Raw genomic sequence first — 22,224 nt, 5'->3', positions numbered from 1 at the left:
TAATTGTCCATTCATTGATGCAACAAATAGTCATTAGTACTTTGTATCAGATGTTGTGTTCCGCATTGGGGGTAATGTTCCTGCTCTCATGGACCTTATAAGATGTAAGGCAGGTAGATATTAATATATACGTGCTTTGAAAGAAAAGCACAGGCTATTTTGAGAGCTGTGACCTGAGCTACTCTACTCTGGAGGGTCCTTAGCAACTGACACTTAAATTGGAACCTGAAACATAAAAAGGAGTTTGTCAAGCAAGTTAAGCACTGAAGGCAGAGTGAACATTCATCCAACATTACACCTTTACGTCTGAAGGCAGAAAGGTGTAATGGTATTTGAGAATTGGAAGGAAGGAGCACTTTGGTGGGCAGGGTGAATAGAGTGAGGATATGGATTGAGGGAGATCATACAGGGGCTTAAAGATTTTGGGCTTTATCCTAGGAGCAATGACATCAAAGTGTTTTATTATCAGAGAGGGACAAGACCACATTTGTGTTTTAAAGAGATCACTATGTCTGCTTGGTCGAGAACAAACTGGAGGGAAATCAATTTGAATGCAGAAAGACTACTTAGGAGGGGTTATAACAATAGTACAGGTAAGACTTGATAATACATCTCATTGGGTAGAGAGAACTGGATGGATTCAAGAAATATTTAGGAGGTTGAATAGATAGGATTTGGTGACTGATTGCATTAGGGTATGAAGAAAGGTTTCTGGAATGATTGTCCATATTTCTAAAGTAAGTAAAAGGGTGCTGTTAATTAGTGGCACTGGGACCCTCAATGTGATAAGAAGAGTGTGGGGAGTGAATACCATAAATTCAGTTTGAAAAAGGACGCAGTTGAAAGAATGAGGTCTGGGCTGGGTTGAAACTTATTATCTGAGAACAGTGATCTTTAACTTTTTTTTTTTCCCCCTTTTAGGAGAGGGGACCCTGGAGCTAGAGCAGGGGAGAGTGGTGTGAGGCTAGATTGCTCCAGGGTATGGGTTCACAGTCTAAACTTTGAATTCCCATGCCTATGAGTAAAAACAATTTTTTTAGTAAGTAGCCCCTAACCTGTATTATTTATAAATTATAAAATATTATCGATTTTTATATTAAATATTAGTAATTAATTTATTGTCTACATAAATAGAAATAAAAATGACATCAATTTCTTCATGTACCTCAACAGACTGTGATACTTTGCAGATAATTTTGAAAAACAAAGTACTGTTATTTCAGACACACAACTTCTGGAAGCCACTGTAAACCTTCTAATTTAATTTAAACTGTAAAGAAGTCAAGTTCACCTTCTTAAAATTCATAATTAACTCAACAAAGGAAGCCTTCTAAATTCTAAGCTAAACATTAAAAACCTTACCCAAACTGAGAGGCTACCATCTTGGAGTCCAAGCAGCAACTCCAGAAAAGTAACCAAACACTGGCTGCTCCCAGCACACACACAAAACTTCAGACCTCATAAGTTGTTGGATTGAAAGTACGTGCTTGTCTCTTACAGTTGACCTTTGAATAATGCAGTGGTTAGGGACACTGACCCCCAACCTGCAGTCAAAAATCCATGCATAACTGTTGACTCCCCCAAACACTTAACTATTCTTAGACTACTGTTGACTAGAAGTCTGACTGATAACATAAACAGTTGATTAATACATATTTTGAATGTTGTATGTATTATATACTGTATTCCTACTATAAAGTAACCCAAAGAAAAGAAAGTATTTTTTCAAATTGCCACAAATCTCCAAAGAATTTTCCAATATATTTATTGAAAAAACTGTAAGTGGTGGCAAGGGTAATAAAAGCAAAAATGAACAAATGGGACTATATCAAACTAAAAAGCTTCTGTACAGCAAAGGACGCCATCAGTAGAACAAAAAGGCATCTTACAGTATGGGATAACATATTTGTAAATGACATATGCGACAAGGGGTTAACATCCAAAATATATAAAGAACTCACACCTCAACACCCAAAAAGCAAATAACCCAATTAAAAAATGGGTGGAGGATATGAACAGACAATTCTCCAAAGAAGAAATTCAGATGGCCAACAGGCACATGAAAAGATGCTCCACATTGCTAATTATTAGGGAAATGCAAATTAAAACCACAATGAGATATCACCTCACACTAGTTAGGATGGCCAACATAGAAAAGACTAGGAACAACAAATGCTGGTGAGGATGCAGAGAAAGGGGAACCCTCCTGCACTGCTGGTGGGAATGTAAACTAGTTCAACCATTGTGGAAAGTAATATGGAGGTTCCTCAAAAAACTAAGTTAGAAATACCATTTGACCCGGGAACTCCACTCCCAAAGGATTTTACCCAAAGAATATAATTTCTCAGATTCAAAAAGACTTAAGCATCCCTATGTTTATTGCAGCACTACTCACAATAGCCAAGAAAGAAAGCAACCTAAGTGTCCATCAGTAGATGAATGGATAAAGAAGACGTAGTACATATATACAATGGAATACTATTCAGCCATGAGAAGAAAACAAATCCTACCATTTGCAGCAACATGGATGGAGCTAGAGGGTAGTATGCTCAGTGAAATATGCCAGGCAGAGAAAGACAAATACCAAATTATTTCCCTCATTTGTGGAGTATAACAATGAAGGAGAACTGAAGGAACAAAACAGTAGCAGACTCACAGACTCCAAGAAGAGACTAGCGGTTACCAAAGGTGGGGGAAGCAGGGTGGAGATGAGGGGAGGGAGAGAGAAGGGGATTGAGGGGTATTATGATTGGTACACATGGTGTGTGGGGGGGGCGGTCATGGGGAAGACAGTGTAGCACAGAGAAGACAAGTAGTGAATTTGTGGCATCTTACTACACTGATGGACAGTGACTGCAATGAGGTATGAGGGGCACTTGATAATATGGGTGAATGTAGGAACCACAATGTTTTTCATGTGAAACCTTCATAAGAGTGTATATCAATGATGCCTTAATAAATACATAAATAATAAAAAATAGTAAGTACACCCCCACAGTTCAAACCTGTGCTGTTCAAAGGTTACCTGTATTTGGAGCTATTTTAGTTGGAAGTGACAGAGATACAATATGAACCTACTTAAGCAAAAAGGAAGAATGGATTAGGAGGATTCTGGGGTTTTCTCTGTGACCAAAAGAAAATAGTATGGATCTTAGGGAACTGAACTCAAGGATTTGAATGGCATGGGTCCCCACAGTCTCAAGTCTCTGTTCCTTTACACATCTACTTCCTTCCTTTCTTTCATATTCATTAATTTAACTTCATAAACTATGAAGTAGATACAACAAATATTTCCATTTTATGGATGAAGAAACTGAGGCACAGTAACTTGTTTAGGGTCTAAGGTTAAAGAGTGGTAGAACCAGGATTAAAACACAAGTAGTCTATTGCCAGAGCCCACTCTCATTAACTTTTCATTATGGAGTATTTTAAGGACACATAGAAGTAGAGAGACAAGTAATCTTATACATAGACTAGCTATAACAATCTAGGAGATATATATACACAAACACACACACACACATATAAAACCATCATCAATTTATGCTGTCTTTGCTTTCAGATATACTCCTACCAATTACTCCCATTAGACTGGATTATTTTGAAGTAAATCTCATAAATAATTTCAATTTACCTATAAATACTTAAGGGTATATCTTTTAAAAAGAAGTTTTAACATAATGGCAACACCAATATTAGACCAATTATTCAAAATTATTCACAATTTTTATTTTTTCTATTTGCATTGGGATAGGGGTCAGATCATAGAATTCTTGAATTCTGCATTAAGGAGTTTGAACTTTATCTTACAAGCAATGAAGAGTCATTGAACTTTTAAACAGAGGACAAATGGTTAAGATACGGACAGGCACAGACTGGAGACCAGAAAACTAGTTAAGAAGAAGATGCAGTATTCAGGAGGAGAGCCTTAATTAGGACAGTGATAGCAGAGGTGGAGAGAAGGAAAAGAACTCAAGAATTAGGAGGTATAAGTGGTAAGGCTTGTGTGGGAAATACAAAAAATGGAAGCATTAAAGACAATTGTGAAGCACATCAATACCAAATACAACAGAGAATACAAGAGAGGGAGTAGGCTTGATGGGAAGTGATGATTTCAATAATTTTGGACTTGCTGAGTCTGAGATGTATCTGGAGGATCCATGTAGCAATCAGCAGCTCTGGGGAAAGTTTTGGGTGTAGTTTCTGGGTGCCATTACCAAGTGATAGTGAAAATCATGTCAATGGGTCAAGTTGAGAATTTTTCTCAGCTCACTGTGAAGTTTAAGTTATTTAGAGTGCATATCTCCACCATAACTTCAGATGCAGTACCTGTCTTAAGTGGATCAACCTACCTGCTTTATCACTAATATGTATGTATCTTTGAGGTTGTTCTCCAAAGCCTAGAACAGAGGCTTAGGTTAAGTGCAGAAGCACAGAACAAAAATGAAGACAAAAAAAGTACCTAAAGTTGAGTGTATTGACGGTTCTTCAGGATGATTTCTTACATTCCAGGAACTCAACAATATCCCCAGTATACTAATTCTTCAGTTTGTTCTACCTATTAGTTCAGGTTTTATGCCAAACTTTACCTTGTCTGGCAATGATATCACTAAATGTGTAGTGATTCAGTTCTTTGTCTCTTAATATGTCAGTTGACAATAAGCTGTCAAGGTGCAATGAGCAATAATAGCACCATACGATTTCTTGTGGAACTTTTAACCTGGCAGTTGAATTCTTTAATTTTTTAAAAACCTTCTATTATCTTTGTTAACTTTTAAGTGTAATCAAAACTATTTTCTGAGCAGCTTCGAGGAAAGAACTAAGAACAAAACTCTTATATTGACATTTCAGAACCATGTGTGGCAACCATGCAAATTAGCAATCACACAATTTCCAAGAGCTACTACAAAAAAGACCTTGTGCAATTGGGCAAAATGAGTGGGTGGATAGATTTTTATTTTATTTTTGTAAGTAAGGCCATGACCTCTGAGATTTTCTATTGTCTTCACTATGATCTATAAACTGAACAAAGAGCTATTTTCTTTTTTATAGAAGTAGTCCATTACCAGTCTGGGACAAAGGCATCATACAGGAATGAAGGTGTAACTCCTGTCATTGTTTCTAATGGCAAATATGGGCTACCTGTGCCTCATCTCTTACGTCATACATCCAAGGTAAACAATTTGCTATAGCAATTCACAATTCTAGTTTCCAACAATTCCAATTTACTGCAGTTTTTTTTTATTAAGGTATCATTGTTATGCACTCTTATGAAGGTTTCACATGAAAAACGTTGTGGTTACTACATTCGCCCATATTATCAAGTCCCCCTCATACCCCATTGAAGTCAATGTCTATCAGTGTAGTACGATGCCACTTAGTCACTGCTTGTCATCTCTGTGCTACAATGTCTTCCCTATGACTCCACACACACACCATGTGTACTAATCATAATTCCTCCCTCCACACCCACAGTCCCCCACCCCTCCTCCCTTTTGGTAACCGCTAGTCCCTTCTTGGAGTCTGTGAGTCTGTACTGCAGCAGTTTTTGATGGCCCAGAACTCTGCTGCAGAATCCTTATAATCATATTGCTGAAGCAATAACTAAATTACTACCAATCAATTGAAGCTGACAAGCAAGATGGAACTTGAGTGCTAATGCTGGTCAAGACCTTCCTTTTCCACACTTGATTTAAAGCAGGCATCAAATGTGATTTTCCTTAAGGTAAAAAAGTGAGCTGAGATTATTAAGATAATCAGAATTGTGCTCCTCCTTTATGGAGCTCAAGTGGAGTGAGTTAAGAGAAGACAGACAAGTGAGATAAGTGAAACAAGGCAGGTGCCTTCACATTTACAGTTTAATCTGATTTTATAGTTTAAATAAGAAGAGGGAGATGAAAAATAACATACTCATAATCTTTGTCATCCTATACAGGTACATTGAGTACAAGCTACTACCTCCTACCCATACTGATATACATGAGACCAGGGGCAGATCAACTTATTTCATTCAATTATGTAAGGATATTGAGAATCAGCTCTTTGAAATGTCAAAATCAGCAGGGATTTAATGTTAACAATAAATACAAACACCTTAGTCAGTTAGACATAACTAGCCAAAACAAACTGGTTTACTATAAATCCTGTATTTAATATGGAGCAAATCCAAGCATAGGACTGGGATACATAACGTTACCATATAAGAAATTGAAGAAAATCCTTCCATGATCCTCAAAGTGAATCTCAAAAGTATAATGTCCAGCAAAGGATTCCACAAGTTAAAGAGGGACGTGGAGAAAGTGGAAAGGATTCAACAGACAGTCACAGAGATGATTAAAGGTCTAGATAATAGGAGCTGGAAATTATTTAGCCTAAGTTATAGAAGACTACCAGGTTTCTTAGTAACAGTATTCAAGTATAGAAATGGTTGTTATATACAAGATGATTAACAGCTGCTTTCTATCTCAACTGGAGAGTGGAAAGAAGAAACAGATTTTGATTACAGCATGAAAGATCTAAGTTAGATATAAAGGACTTCTGAGAATGAGAACTATTAGATGAGATACATTCTCAAGATCCTCTTCTTGCTCCTATTCTTTAAATGATGCTGTTTCACAGCATTTTTAAATTCTGTATCTCTTCTCAACCTTTACATGTTCTCCTTAGTTTATTTCATTTACTCTGATTTTAATTGCCCATTATAAACTGATGATTCCCAAATATACATATCTAAATATCTTCAGTCCAGCCTATTTCCCAAAAGCCTCCTGGACATAAGGCTTTTATCTTTTATCTGCACTACCACTTTTTTATCATAACTGATAATCCTGTCTCTCCAGTCTTTAAAATTCCATTCCATGGTCTAGATGATGGTCTGAACCTGTCTGTCTAAAAGCAAGTCTAATCACATCATCTCCTTGCTTCCAGTCTTCTAATGGGTCCCACCACTTGCTTACCATCATTTGGCCCCTTAACTCATCCAAAATTATCTCTTTTCACTCTCCATCTGTTATTAATTCCAAAATAATTTCACTCCTTTCATCTCACTGTGCTTTTGATGAATGTATCTGTGCTTTTTAAAGTCTCTGTACTCTTAACTCCTCCTAGAACACATCTTCCCACTTTTTTCTGTGGTCAACTTCTACTCTTCAGTTCCAGGAATTTTTCACTTCTTACCATGTTGGACTAGTAACCCCCAATAAATAAATGTTCATGAATTTTTTGAAAATTTGCCTTGAATACTTTAATTTTGTAGCATTAATAAGAGCTTTTCTCAGCTTCAGTTTCAATTAACTACTCATTTAGAAAATGTCTAAGTAGCTTACTTACAGAATGAAGTCATCAACCTTCAAAAGTGGTATATACCAGACTTTATCACACTAGATTCTGTTTATTACACTAGATGCTTGGCTGACACTCCTTAAAGCATCTTCGCAGGTATTTCCACTCTTCCACTCCTGGACTCAATACCTTTTCCTTGATCTCTCTTAACCTAGCTCAATACATGCTTAGGCACTTTACGTGCACCATTTCCAACTCAATTCTTACAACATTCCTATAAAGCAGGATTAGTGTGCCCATTTTACTGGTGAAAAAGTACCACCTACCTATATGCAGATGACATATATGTATTTGCTCATTATGCATATACATCCTATGAGCACTAGCCTATATAACATGTCCTCATAAGTATCTCAAAGAACCTCCAAATCAAATTTCTAAAATATGAATTCATAATTTTACCCCCAAACTTTGTTCTGATGTTCCCTGTTTCAGTGGTGTCAGAAACCTAAGAGTCATTCTCAACATTTTGCTCTTTTTTAATCCCCATATCCAATACATCACCAACTTCTATAAATTTTCCCTCCTAATTTTCTCTTAAATTTGTCCAGTTCTCCCCACCTTTAACATTATCAACCTGGTCCAAGCTTTCATTGGCTCTTATAATAGCCTTTACTTCCTCTGGTCTCCTTACTATCCCTTCTCTACAGCTAAGATGACCTCAAAATCCAAATCTGACATTGGTATTTTATGCTGTCTCTTCCTCTTACCTCATTCTAAAGACCTTCAGCAGCTTCCCATTGTTCTTATCCAAAAGACAAACTTAAACTGCTACACAATGGATCCCCACCCACTTCATCTCAACCCACCTTATCTCACATCCTGCTCCCTCTTCAACTGCTTCAGCCACTCAGTCTTGCTTTCCATCTTTCAAACTCATGATGACCCATTCCTTTGGAGGCCTCTACACAGATTGGAAAGCCATCTTTCTTCTCCATTTCACCAAGTTAACTCTTAGTCATCCTTCAGATACCAGTTCAAGAGTCACTTTGCCAGAGAAATTTCTGATCACCCTGGACAGTAGAGTCAAATTTTTCTATTATAAGCTCCAGAAGCACCATGTTCTTCTTCTAAACCACTTCTTTTTACATATACTTTTGTAATTAGTTGATTGTCAACCTCCTCCTAGATTGTAAGCTTCATGAGTGCAAGTGTCAACTCTTGCTCATCGATTTTATTCCCAGTACTTAGTACAGCACCTGGCATATAGTATTTGAAAAGTTGAATCAATTGATTTTTTGAATTATATATGCTAGGTGTTGAGCTAAGATGATTGCATATCATCTCATTAAATGTTCATAATAGACTTAGGAAGTTACTACCATTCTTTATTAGCTTCATTTTACAAATGAGAAAAACAGGGCCTAGAGATATTAGGTACTTTTCCCAAGTCTCACAATACGAAAACTTAAGTCCTTTATAGTAAAACTATATGTGTGACTGATGCCCACCATTTGTGGATATCTTTGTATATGTAAACATATTAACTAAAGTAACATTGAACATTTGAGAAGGTAGAAATCTCTGAATCACAAATTAGTCATTTATGTTTCTTAAGCAAACCTGAAAATCCTGAAATATTTAAGAAACAACAAAAAAATCCACAGCTGTTAGGTCAGGTTACTTAAATAGAAGGAAAAAGTAGCCTGGACCTGAATTGTACTTGTTCAATGAGACTAATTGTTCCACCAACCAGTGAGGCATAACAACTCTGCACAGTACAACATTGACTATGACCAGCCTGGGGAAATGTATCTCAGAGCAGTCAGAAAACCTGAAGCCAAAATGTGTGACTTGATTCTCATTTCACCAACAAGAAAACAACCTACCTCACTTACGTTGACTATCTTTGTACATGCAGATGACATTACTGAACCATTGTAAGTAGTGCAACTACTTTGAAGAGTTTATCTGAAGATACTTAATGAATTTTTCTTCTCCAACCACACTGTCTGGTCTACTCATTAGCATAACAGCATGCATGGTCTTTCTTTACGGCTTTTGTTGCAAGAGTAATACCTCAAAGTTTGAGGCAAATTTTGTCAGTTGATCATGAATATTTGGAAGAGTTTCATCTTCCTTTCTGGAAATTGTGTTAATGACTTTTAAAGTATCATTAGCACCTTTTATGAAATTATGGGATTCTCACTACACCTGAGAGGTGGGAAGTTGATGGATATGTAATCTTCAGGGTAGTATATATAGAGAGTTGTTAGAAGTCCTATTAACTTTTTAGGCTGGACTTCAAAAGGTGGAAATACTTGCTGATCTCAATAATTATTGTCTTAGGTCTACAACTCAGGTATGGGCATCCCCAAACTGGGCTTAATCACTATATTTAAAATACACTAGATTTTGGAAGCTACCTCAAACCAGTCAAATTCAGAAAAGGGTGCAAATTCATTATTTTTCAACAGAACATTTATCTGGTAGGATAACTTACCTTGTTTACTGAGAGAATTTCTTCTTGGTGGGTGAATCTACATTGGAGGCCAAATTAAAGATCAGACTGTTGGGAGAGCATATAATTAAGAATTAGATTTTATTAAGAAGTGATTAATTTAGTTATTCCCTTGCTTAAAAGTCTTTCAGTCTCCCCACTGCTTTCAGAATAAAATCCAAGTTCTTTATTGATTTCTCCCTTTCCTTCATTTTAAAATCTCACATCAAGTATTTCTATAGTCCAAATACACTGAACTACATAAGCTTTCCTTTAGTATAAATTTCCTTTTAATTTGGCAATATTCCTGTGTCTCAAACCCTGCTCAAAGATCTGTATTCCCTAGCAATTCAATTTTCAAAGCAGCAACAGACATTCTATTCTCCATGTTTCCATGGCAATTTATACATAACTCTATCAACACTAACAATTATATTAATTTACATGTTCCTTTCCACCACTGAAATATAAGTTTCTTGGGGGTGGGAACAATCTTGTTTATCTGTTAAATCCCACTGTTTGGCATACAGTAGAAACTAAAAAAAAAAAATGCCTTTAAACTTCTTGCTGGCAATATCCATTAAAATAGGTGGTAAACTGGCTATTGCCATTCCTCAATAATTTCAAAATATTTCATTTTATAAAATACTTCCATTTATATTCTGTTAGAACAGTGGTTCTCTTAGGGTTTTGAATTCTGTGATTAAGTAAAAACATTTTTTTAAACATTTTTGGTAGCAATGAAAAGAAAATTTTAAAAAATCATTAACATCATAATTTCAAAATATATATCTTAAGTCTAAAACATCAGAAAGGATATAAATTCAGATTAATAGGTGGTCTTTCAAATTGAATAAAATTAACTTTATTAAAAATTCTCTAGATTGTCTTTATTTTTCATTTTACCACCAACTGGTGAGAAATAACATTTAGGAAATACTGAACTAGACACCAGTGCCTTCCCCAAAATAACTTTGCAAATACTATGTACTCTCTCATACGTTCTTAAGGTAGCATCTGAGATATTTTCTTTATAAGTCCAAATTATTGTAATGAATGTCGTTTCTGGAATGTTGTAGATATTGACAGTGCAAAATAAAACTACATCTTCTTAGAAAATGCATTCAATAGAATCTGTGCTTTTTAATATTGCTGAATTTTGAATTTGAATTTCTATATATTTTTGAATCTATAGTTATTTGATGCCCACCATCATTCACTTTAAAATACATGTAGTTAGAAATTTTCCATTATTCCTTTATTTCCATTACACTTCCATTCCATTCCATGACGTTTATACTCAAAAGTCTATTATGAATTTAATTTAAAAAATTTCTATGACCCTGAATGTTATAAAATATCCTGAAATTAGTTACCATTATTAGTGCACGTTCAGTCAAAGCAACATATATCGATATTAAACATGATGTAAACATTTTTTGGAAATGTCTTAATTAGCTGAGTTTTTCCAGCGAATTAATGTGCCAAGAATTTGTTTGCTAGAGTGAGAAAGCAATTGTCATACATTTTATACCCTTCTTCTTCTTCTCTTGAATATGTTCTGAGAACATCTGTTCACAAGTATGGATGATGGGACTAGAAGTTTTGTTTTAGCTACATTACAAAATTCTTTAAACTCCTTCCATCTTCAAAACCCCTTAGTGATCTATCATTGAAAATTACTTTCATTAATCAACTGGCATGTCAATTAGGTCCTTCTTCAGTTTTGTTGGAAGCAAAAACTGGAAACCACTAGAGTTGCGAAAGTGTAGCTCCCAAGTGATTAGGGACATCGGCATTCTCTATTTGTCTCTGGTCTTTTCCATCCTGGGGCAATGTAACATAATGAGGGATGAGTGAAATGTTTCCCTTTTTTGGTGCAGTGGGAGAAGAGTGATTATGAAAGGGGAGGTAAGAATGGAAAACTAGCTTGAGAGGGGCAATCTCCAGCAGCTCAGTTTTTGGAAAAGAGTGTATATGAAGTTGAAAACCTGACAACCTAATCCTCTTAAAAACTGTCTATGTGCTCATATATCCCTTGGAAATTCTTGTATTACTGCCTTGGCTAAGCATACCCTGGTTTGAAGAGCACTGGACTAGACCTAAAAGTATTAGCATTTTCTTTGAAGCAGTTACATTCCAATCCCAGGATGTGCCCTCAGTCTTGACCACATGAGAGAGTCACCTTAATCACATCTTTAGGATGGTGGTTTTCTTTTGTAAAGACTGATCTCATTATTGATTCTTCAAACTTTAGTTTCAAAGTGTGGTATTTTCTGACCTTGATATTGCCTCCAAATTCTGGGGAGTGGAGTTACCTTACATGGAATTTAAGCCCCCTATGAAGTCATTGCATGAAGTTGTGTAGAAAGCCCTACTCTAGGTAATTTCTTCATAGCACTGTACCTGTAATGGCCTTGGCATCTTTTTCCCGTCCATGTTTTCTCACCTGGTCTTTCTAAAGGTAAATTGTTGGCATTTGTAAATTTATGAAAGGATGGATTTAGTGTGAACTCTGTGGCTACTGAACAGAGCTTAGTTAAATGACCTATCAGGAAAATGAGCCTGTGAGCCAAACCTATAAACTAAATATTTGGGATGGATTTGCTACAGAAATCAGTAATGTATATGTAGTTTCAGTAATTCAGTTTTCAATAAAAATAAACATCAAACCCTTATCCTTTATTCCACCATTCTCATTCTTTACCAGCCTATATAAAAATTCATATTGTAAAGAACTTATTTTTGTACAGCTTATATATACAAAAGAGGTATCTTACTTTATTTTTTGATATACAGTCTTACATTAGTTTCAAGCATACAACACAGTGGTTATTACCTATATTCTTAAATCTTCTCCCTGACTAGTATAGCTACTACCTGTCAATGTAGGAAGATGTTATAGAATCATTGGCTACATTCTCCATGCTCTATTACTAACCTCATGACCAACCTACATGATTGAGAATTTTGTGCTTTATCCTCTTCACCCTCCCCACCCACTCAGCCCAACCTCTCCCCCAGGGTAATCACCAGTCCTTTCTCAGCGTCCATGAGTCTACTGTTATTTTGTTCATTCTGTTTTGCTTGGTATTTATATTCCACAAATAAGCGAAATCATATGGTATTTGTCTTTCTCTACCTGGCTTATTTCACTGAGCACAATACCCTCTAGATCTATCCATGTTGTTGCAAATGGCAGGAATTCTTTTCTTTTTATGGCTGAATAATATTCCATTGTGTATATGTACCATATTTTCTTTATCCTTTCATCTATTGATGGACACTTAGGTTGCTTCCATATCTTGGCTATTGTAAATAATGGAGTAATAAACTTAGGAGTGCATATACCTTGTTGGATTGGGGATTTTGTTTTCTTTGGATAAATTCCTAGAAGTAGAATTGCTGGGTCAAATGGTATTTCTATTTCTGGTTTTTTGACGAATCTCCATACTGTTTTCCACAGTGGCTGCACCAATTGACATTCCCACCAACAGTGTAGGAGGGTTCCCTTTTCTTCACATCCTCATGAACACTTGTTTCTTGTCTGTTGGATAGTGGCCATTCTGACTGGTGTGAGGTAATATCTCATTGTGGTTTTGATTTGCATTTCCCTGATGATTAGTGATGTGGAGCATCTTTTCATGTGCCTGTTGGCCATCTGTATTTCTTCTTTGGAGAAATGTCTGTTCAGATTCTTTGCCCATTTTTTAATTGGGTGTTTGTTTTTTTTTTTAGTGTTGAGGCATATGAGCTCTTAATTTGGATGTTAACCTTTATTGGATAAATCATTTACAAATATATTCTCCCATACTGTAGATGGAAGCATTTTATTTTTTACTTCATCTCTCTGTGAATACAGTGAGCAAACTCTTACTTGTGATTAATTATAGAGAAACTGCATTCACAAAATGGTTAGCTATCATTAAATCTGTAATTTTCAGAAAGTTTTAATTCAGAGTATAACTTCACAGATAAAGCAATGTCTTTTATTTGTATTTTTAGTGATCTGGTAGTTTTAATTGGAATTACTTTTATTCACTAGCTTTAATTTTTTAAACATTTCAAAACATTTCTAAACTGTATACTTTTTGGAAATGTCTTGACATTGTATAACCTGAAAATATTGTCAACACTTAAAACGTACCATAACATATTTCTGTTGTACTATTCAGTAAAATTCTGACCTATGTTCTAGTCTTTGGTTGAAAGTTCAAGGTTGTGTGTCTCTAGTGCTTGCAAATTTGTACATTCATATATTGATTGATTCGACAAATTCTTTCTGATTGTATGTCATACTCACTGTTTCTAGATGCTGGAAATAAAATATTGAGTAAAACCAGAAATGACCCCTGCCCTCATAGAGCTATCAGTTTATTGGGGGGAGTATGCAATAATTAAATAATTACACATGTTCAGAAACTACATTTGTGACAAGTGCTGTAAAGGGGAGTTTAAAAATGCTAGGATAATGTGCAAGGGATATTTGAATGTTGGGGAATGTGAGTGGTCAGGGAAAGCTGCCCTGAGGAAGTGACCTAAAAATCAATGCGGGTTAATTAGGAGAAGGAAGGGAAAAGCTTTACAGACAGGGAACAACTTGTGCAAAGGCCAGACAGGGATCAAAGCCAACATAAAGGCAGAAGGCGGCTAGCTTCTGGAAAAGAGTGTTAGAGGAAGGGGGAACCAGGCCCAAGATGAGGCTAGAGTGGTAGAATGCAGCCAGACCTTGCTGGGCTCTGCAGGCATTTAAAAAGTGTTTTGATATGCAGACCAACAAAAAAATAATTGAAAGTTTTGTACTGGTTTAAAACATAAGTGTGGGTGGGGAGATAGGATCAGATTTGCATTTTGAAAAGATGACTGGCTTCTCAGTAGGAATGGATTGGAGGGCAGGGCCAGAATGTATGGTTTACTGAGATAGATACCTCCCAGGGCAAATGCACTAAACTTAAGCTTTTGAAAAATAAATAGTATCTTAAAAGAGATTGAAATTTTCTAAGAAACATTGCATTTTTTTTTACCTTTTAAATCTTTTTATTCTGGGGGGAGGTTGAGTAAAATTGGTTCACAGTGTAGAAACAGAAGAACAGTACTCCTTCCCAGAAGTCCTGGAGATAAGCATGCCATTGATTATCAAAGTTAATTTTTTCTCCCAAAATGAAAATAGCTTTATTGGTTTTCTGTATTATATATTCAATATAAATTACATCCTCAATATAAGACAATAGAGAAAGTCTATTAAGAAAGTTCTTTAGAAACTGAAATTCTACATGGGTGAATATCCTTTGAAACTACTCTCTATGCTAGTATTTACATATGAATTTATGTATGCATTCTAGGGACGACAGCTGTTTTATTCAGCAACATATATACACCCAATACTTGACCAAGTAGATGTTCAATAAATATTGGATGAATTAATTATTCCTGGTTTATATTATTACATTGCTTTTTTTCACTCAACAATAAGCCTTGGACTTATTTAATGTCACATCAATCTATTTAATGGCTGGTTAATAATTCATTTTTGGGTTGGTCCATACTGTATGCAAATAACCACACACTGATGGAAGCACAAGTGTTTTAGACTTATAAACAGTGCTACAATGAACATCCTTGCATAGACATCTTAATTCACAAGTCTAGGATAAATTCTTAGAACCAAAAATTGCTAGGTAAAAAGATATGTATACATTTTATGGTTTCATATATATATCTGAACAGCATACCAAAAATGTTATTCCTGTCTACATTCCCAATTACATTCATTTTCCGATCCCTCAGATGGTCTAAAAAATTACTTATCCACTGGTGCTTTTGCACACTTCTCTGATTGCTGGCCAAGTTTGCACATATTTTCATATGCTTACATAGTGAATTGTATTTCTTATGTAATTTTCTAACACAATATCCTGGTTATATTTTCTTCTACTAGGTATGTGTTTATAAGAGCCTTTTGTATATCAGTCATATTAGGCGTTTGTTGTTTATATTGTAAATCTCTTTTTCCTAGTATACCTAGAAAAAAATTTTATGTTTTTGAAAAATAAAAGTTTTATAATTTATAGGGTCAATTTTGTCAATCTTTTCCTTTAAGGTCTCTGGTTTGGGGTTCTGCTTAGAACTTGGTCTTTCATTCACCAATATTATAAAAATACCTCACTAATAGTGTTTTTGTTTGGTACTTTCTACACCTTTGAGTGTTTCGGGAGAGCAATCAGGACATTAATAAGACTTCTATAAAATGCAAACTCCCTTTGCCAGAAATTCCCTTTTTAGAACTTATTCTAAAGAAATAGTACAAATATTTAGTTTCAAGGATATTCACTGAAGAGTTGTTTATAATGGCCAAAAAAAACACTGTAAGCAATGAAAAGTTCAACAGTGGAAGATTGGCTAAATCAATTATGATATAGCAATATTCATTAAAATGATACTAACAATATTTAATCATATTAAAACACATCAATAACTAAAAGCACAAATAATCTAAAATCTAATTCATAAACACCAAAAAAGAATTTTAGCTAGGCACAGAAAAAGCCTATATTTACACAACAGTGGTTAGTTCTGGGTACTGGAAATACTGGGTGATCTTTTTTTCTTTTCCTTTTCTTCTATGAGCATGTTTGAACAATAAAAATGTTTAAAATTTACTGTAGCCTATAATCATGCAGATAAAATATTGTTAAGTGTATCTTGTGTTTTATTTTATTCTATTTTTTAATTTTATTGCATGTCCTGGCAAACATAAGTGGCTTGTAGATTTGCCTCTGGCTCACCAAAAGCCCATTACACAAAATACCAAAACAGAAGCAACTGAAGCTTAAAAAATATATATCTATAAGAAAGAAACTTTCAAAAACATTAATAAAGCATATAAAACATTTGACATTTACTTAATTTTTGTACAATTATAAAAATAATTTAAAAAAATACACTCAAATTGTGTAATTTGCTACCAGGACACAAGATCAGTAGTTTTGCCTAGCCTTGGCTAATGCCAAACCCATGAGATACAGTACAGGAATTTCTGAGTCCCTAGTGCCATCCAAATAGTGCTGAAATAGCGCAAAAGAAGTCCTAGGTTTATTCAAACACTCAGGACACTAGATGAAGCCATTGTCCTCAAAGCATTGCCAAGGCACAGCTTTCATTCTTCCCCTAATAGGTTTTCAAAGCTGCATGCTTGTTCCACAAATTAACAGTGCTTATTATGATTTAAGCACACAAACTTTGAAATCAAGGACTCACTCTCTTTAATTAACATAAAAAATAAAATAAATAATAAAAAACTACTTCCCTTCCCCCCATCTGACAGTTACGGCATCTTCTTATTTGACATTGTAGTCTCACTAAATGGTTGTTCCATTAAAATATAAAAAACAACAATAATAATAAAAATGTTTCAACTGTGGTTCTGGAAAACCCGCTATCCCAGGCAGGAAGAAAAAAAAGTATGCAACTTCACAAAACACAAAGTATGCAAATTCACGAACAAAACATACATACACTTTTCAGATGAAACTCATACATTATATTTTTGAGCCACATTAGCCCTTTTGCACCTTAAATTAAAAATGGGAGCTTATGTGCAATGATAGCCCCTTATTAGAATTCATGGAAGGATTTTAGAGCTCATTAGCATATATACAAAATATTTGTTCATGGTCTGAAAAAAATTGCTACAAAGTATATTTGGAAGATCCAGGGGAATATTGTCAGTTTCATGTTTTTCCAAAGTCTGAAAACAACTCTTGGTTTATGTGGTTCAAGCAACCCCTCTCATGGAAGGATCACCCCTGATCTGTGGGGTCATTTTTATGCCATGCACAGTCCAGAAGAGAGCTGGATGAGAAATCTGGTTCTCAATCACTGTCAGATAAAGTGAAACTCCTATTAATCAAAAAAGAAAACTGATAGAGTGATGTAACTGATGCCATTAAAAAACTGATCGCATAATCTTATGTTTTCTGAATCATTACTCCTATTTAACCTTGGAAAGAGAAAGACAGACAAGCCTCTACTTGGAGAATTTTATAAAATAAGAGGCTCTTCAAATGAAAAATTTGCCAAATATCATCTATATTTCAAAAGGTCTTCCAAGAATTTCAGACCATGGCTACTGCTTAGTGAATATTCAATATTTCTGCATGATTCCTGTTTCTCCTGGATATTTTTAATAGATATCACAACTTTACTGTAAGAACTAGACTGATGGCATTCATTCCAATCAAATCAACCTTAATTCAAATAAAGGTAGTATATGTGTAATTGAGTTAGTTGGTCTAGTAGTAAAAATTAATTTTAAGGCTTCTATAATAGAAGCATACGTTTTCCCAATAAATACAAAGAGATAAGGCATCTGGTATTAAATTTTGGTAGGGAGCAGGGGTGGGGGTGTGGGGGTGCATTGCCAATATACCCAGATATACAGTACTGGGTGTTTTTGAATTGGCTACATGGACTTTTAAGAATTTTTGCCACAACCCACATTCCATATTCCCAACTAAAAGTAAGGGAGAATATTTCCTTACCTCTAGTGTGTGATAGGGTGAACACGGACTTTTTCTTATAACTGGACTACCTAGTCCCAAGGTAAACCATCATCAAGAGTAGGGATGTCAGTAGCATGAAGCACACCAACACAGAGAATTGTGTACATATGTATATAGTCTCACCCACATAATAAGTCATGGTCAATACAATCTGAATCTATCCAAAGGTTTGATATAGCATGTACTTAGCATCAAAAGAACTGAAGGGACTTAATACAACTTTGTCACTCACATGTGCCATAAAACACTAGGTACCTATTAAGCACAATGCTATTTCTTGAGAGAAGTATAGATAAGTCATCCAAAACAAGTAAACCAAAACAAATAAGTCAGCAAGTGCAACTCAATTTCCTTTCCTTTAAATTACATTTTAAACAATACTCAATGCCCCCACCCAAAAATATATACCAGGTATTTATATATTTATATATACAGTCTTAGACTATAAAGATGAAAATGCTTTATGAAAGTCCATGAGAGAGCTCTGCAGCTTAAGGAGACACCAGAGGCCTTTTTGCTCCTACCTAGCCATGACAACTTCTATCCGGCAAGCAACAGATTTGAAGGCTTAAAGTCAGAATCAGAATCAGATGCCAGGTCGGGACACTATGGTAAAAGGTAGCCTCTTGCTTTTCCTTCTCTTAAGAAATCAGACTGAGAAGAGGAAGGAGAGGAACTAGGAAGAATGGATTGAATGTCAAGCAGTAGTGCCTTGCAGGGAGGTGGGCAAATGGGAAAAGACCAGAAGAGCTCACACTGCAGTGCTCACTCTCACTCCTGTTTGATGGGCTGCTGCTTGTTGCCCCTAGCATCCATGCCAAAAGTTGAAGTTATTCCACTCATCACGGGGAGGGAAGGAGATGGTCTGGTGGAGGGTGCAGCACAGGGCATGGATAACATGCTCACCCGCGGTCTCGCTGGAGCCTACTGATGGTAGAGGCACCACTTGGGGTTCGCAGGAGGTGGGGATGGGGAGGAGAAATTGTGGAGCTGCTGGTGGTCCAGGATGCCTTTCAGGTGGCATGTCGGAATTGCTCAGGGATTTTTAGACTTGCCAAATCTGTTGGCTCCCATGCCATCAGGAATGGTGGTGGGAGTGAGGGCGTTGTGCTGCTGAGGGTTGATAAGCTGGCTCACAGAAGGCAGCTTGTTCATGCTGTTCATTTTGTTCAGAGGTGGGGAGCTGTTACCATAGGAAGACTGAGACTGCATCAAGGTCTGTTTCTGAAGGAGGAGTTGCTGCTGCTGCTACTGCTGCTACTGCTGCTGCTACCACTGCTACCTGTAGGTACTGATCATGTGCTGCGGCAGGTAATGCATGAGCTCCAGGGACTCTGTGATTTTCAGCAGCATCTCGTATGTCTCTCGGCCCCTCACTGGTAAGTATAACAATTCATCATCTGGGGATCTTCATTTCTTGATGGATGTCATCTGGATGCCATGTGCATTTAGACAAAAAAGGGCGCTTCGTACTATCACGGTTCTTTGTGCTGTCCGTGATTTGCTTCTTTCTGATGCTGTCTTCATCTGCCTTCCTGTCTCTCACTGGGCAAGCACAGATCCGGGCCTCAGAGCAGCATCGGCCCAGGACTTGGCTATCTCTGGTTTCCAGAATAACAATGATTAAAATTGGACAGCGATTCATCCCTCCAACACAACTGCTGTTACATATGAAATTGTACAAGACTTGTGAATTCAGTACTGACCTGGGGAGACTCATAAGGTACCAGCACACTCTGTCTTCCTGTGATGGGGTCTTCTACGTACTGGGCATGGCTGTTCCCTTCTACTCAAATCCAATGACTAGGAGGGGCAATCTGTCCCTCATTGAATTCACATCTCAGCTCGTGGTTGGGATACCATTTTACCACCTCGGTGACATGCTCAGCCTTCTTGTAGACAGGCATGGCATGGATGACAGCTCCCCTGAGGAGGAGGAGTCATCACCTTGATCTGGATGGGGCACGTCCTTGCAATTTGGCAGTACAGTTTCTTCAGTTCAGTGGAATACGTCCAGGTGGCCGACTTGGCAGTGCTGGACTGCTGGAAGGACACATCGAAGCTGTGCAGCCCGGGGTAGTCGGTGTTAGAGGGGATGGCTGGGGATGGAGAGAAGGTGTCAAAGGCGAAGCTGGGCTGTGCGTAGGGCGAGGGTGCCATGACGCTGTTCTGTAGCATGGTCTGTGTTGTAGGGACTGGTGGACGAGGAGCCGTTCTGTATCTGCTGGTCCATGCTGTTCAGGAGCCCCAGGTTTGTGTACTGTGGCCACATGGGTCACCCAGTTCCAAGTCTTGCATGCAGATATAGTCCGTGCTAATCTCAGTGTTGTTTCTTGCACCATCTTCTCATAGTTCATCCACAAAGTTCAAGTCAATGGGCTGAACTGAACATATGGGCTGTTCCAGAAAATCCTAGATATGTTGGAAAACTTCTGGACTGAGGAATTCACTTATCTGTGTGCTCTGGGACATAGTGGATCGGTAATAACTTTCTTTCTAAGAGAAATGAGTTGGGGTTTCCACGAACAGTTCTGGAAGTCAGCAGCCCAAAGCACATCTCACTGGGCCGACATCAGGGTGTTGGCAGGGGTGTGTTCCTGCTGGAGGCTTCCAGTGTTCTTTGGCTCATGATTTCCTTCCATCTTCAAAAATACTATCTTGTGTTTTAGTAGCTATGGGCCTTACTCTACAAGGCATCACCCTTTATTTAGCCTTACAAATATAACTTTTGCCACATCCAATAACCTTGAGTAACTTGTTTAGCTTTTTTTGTACTTGGGTTTCCTCATCTGTTGAATGAGAATAATAATTCCTACTTTGACTTAACTCCCAAGGAGGTTGTGTAAACTGTAATTCACTGTAATCTAGATAGAAAATGGTGCTAATAATAGAGTATTATTTATATTCAACTACATGATTATCATTGTTTTTGCTTAAAGCCCTTTATTAAGGTATAACTGACATATAATAAGTGGTACAAATTTAATGGACAAAACTTGAGTTTTGAGATAAGTATACATCCATAAAACTATCACTACAATATATGCCATAAATACACCCATCACCTCCAAAAGTTTCCTACTGCCCACTTTTTTTTGTGATAAGGACACTTAAGATCTACCCTCTTAGCAAAATTTTAAGTATATAATATGGTATTGTTGACTATAGGCACTATGTTGTACAGTAGATTCTAAGACTATGCATCTTATATAACTGAAAGTTTGTACCCTTTGGCTAGTACCTCTCATTTTCCTCTACACCCAGCCCCTGACAATCACCATTCCACTTTCTGCTTATATGAGTTTGACTAGATTTCTCATTTAAGTGATATCACGTAGTATTTTTCCTTCTGTTTCTGGCTTGTCTCAGTATAATATTCTCCAGGTTAATCCATGTTGCTACAAATGGCAGGATTTCCTTCTTTTATAGGGCTGAATAATATATCATATATGCATATGTATATATATGTACACACACATACATATTTATATATGTATACACACACATATATACACATACATATATGTATTATTGCTTTTAATGTAAATGCAATGGAAACATTAGATCAATACCTTTAAAAATAGTATATTTTACTCAGCTAACGAAAAGAAAGAAGAAATAGAAGAAAAAGTTGCCTACCAAAACAGATTACTAAGGAAGACAAATTCAGCAAACATTTACTAATTGCCTCCTTACTCTGTGTCAGGCTGCAGTTGGGGTAGGGGAGTGTAACACTGAATAACTCAGACTCTTTTATCAGGTATCTTCATTCTGGTGGGTGACACATATCTATCCCACATTGATATGTGTCAGAATCATAGGCTGTTGTCCCTAGAACCCGGAGGCAAAGTGACTCTACCAAGGTAGTAAAGGACACTCTAG

At 36.5% G+C, this 22,224-nt stretch overlaps 1 long non-coding RNA gene and 1 pseudogene across 1 annotated transcript in view; both read right to left on the bottom strand.

Annotated features, from left to right (window-relative positions):
* LOC118929398 (uncharacterized) overlaps window positions 1-22,224 on the bottom strand; it is a 32,928-nt gene that overhangs the window by 7,535 nt on the left and 3,169 nt on the right. Inside the window, exon 3 of the long non-coding RNA XR_008996266.1 lies at window positions 9,785-9,850. This is a non-coding gene — a long non-coding RNA (uncharacterized LOC118929398). The remainder of the gene's footprint in view (window positions 1-9,784; window positions 9,851-22,224) is intronic.
* Window positions 18,378-20,945, bottom strand: LOC130678877 (tumor protein 63-like; annotated as a pseudogene).

Source organism: Manis pentadactyla, chromosome 3 (assembly GCF_030020395.1).
Source record: "Manis pentadactyla isolate mManPen7 chromosome 3, mManPen7.hap1, whole genome shotgun sequence".
In the NCBI taxonomy this organism is placed as follows: Eukaryota; Metazoa; Chordata; class Mammalia; order Pholidota; family Manidae; genus Manis; species Manis pentadactyla.
The sequence above is the reverse complement of the archived record's forward strand: the minus strand, read 5'-3'. Positions and strand labels throughout refer to the sequence as shown.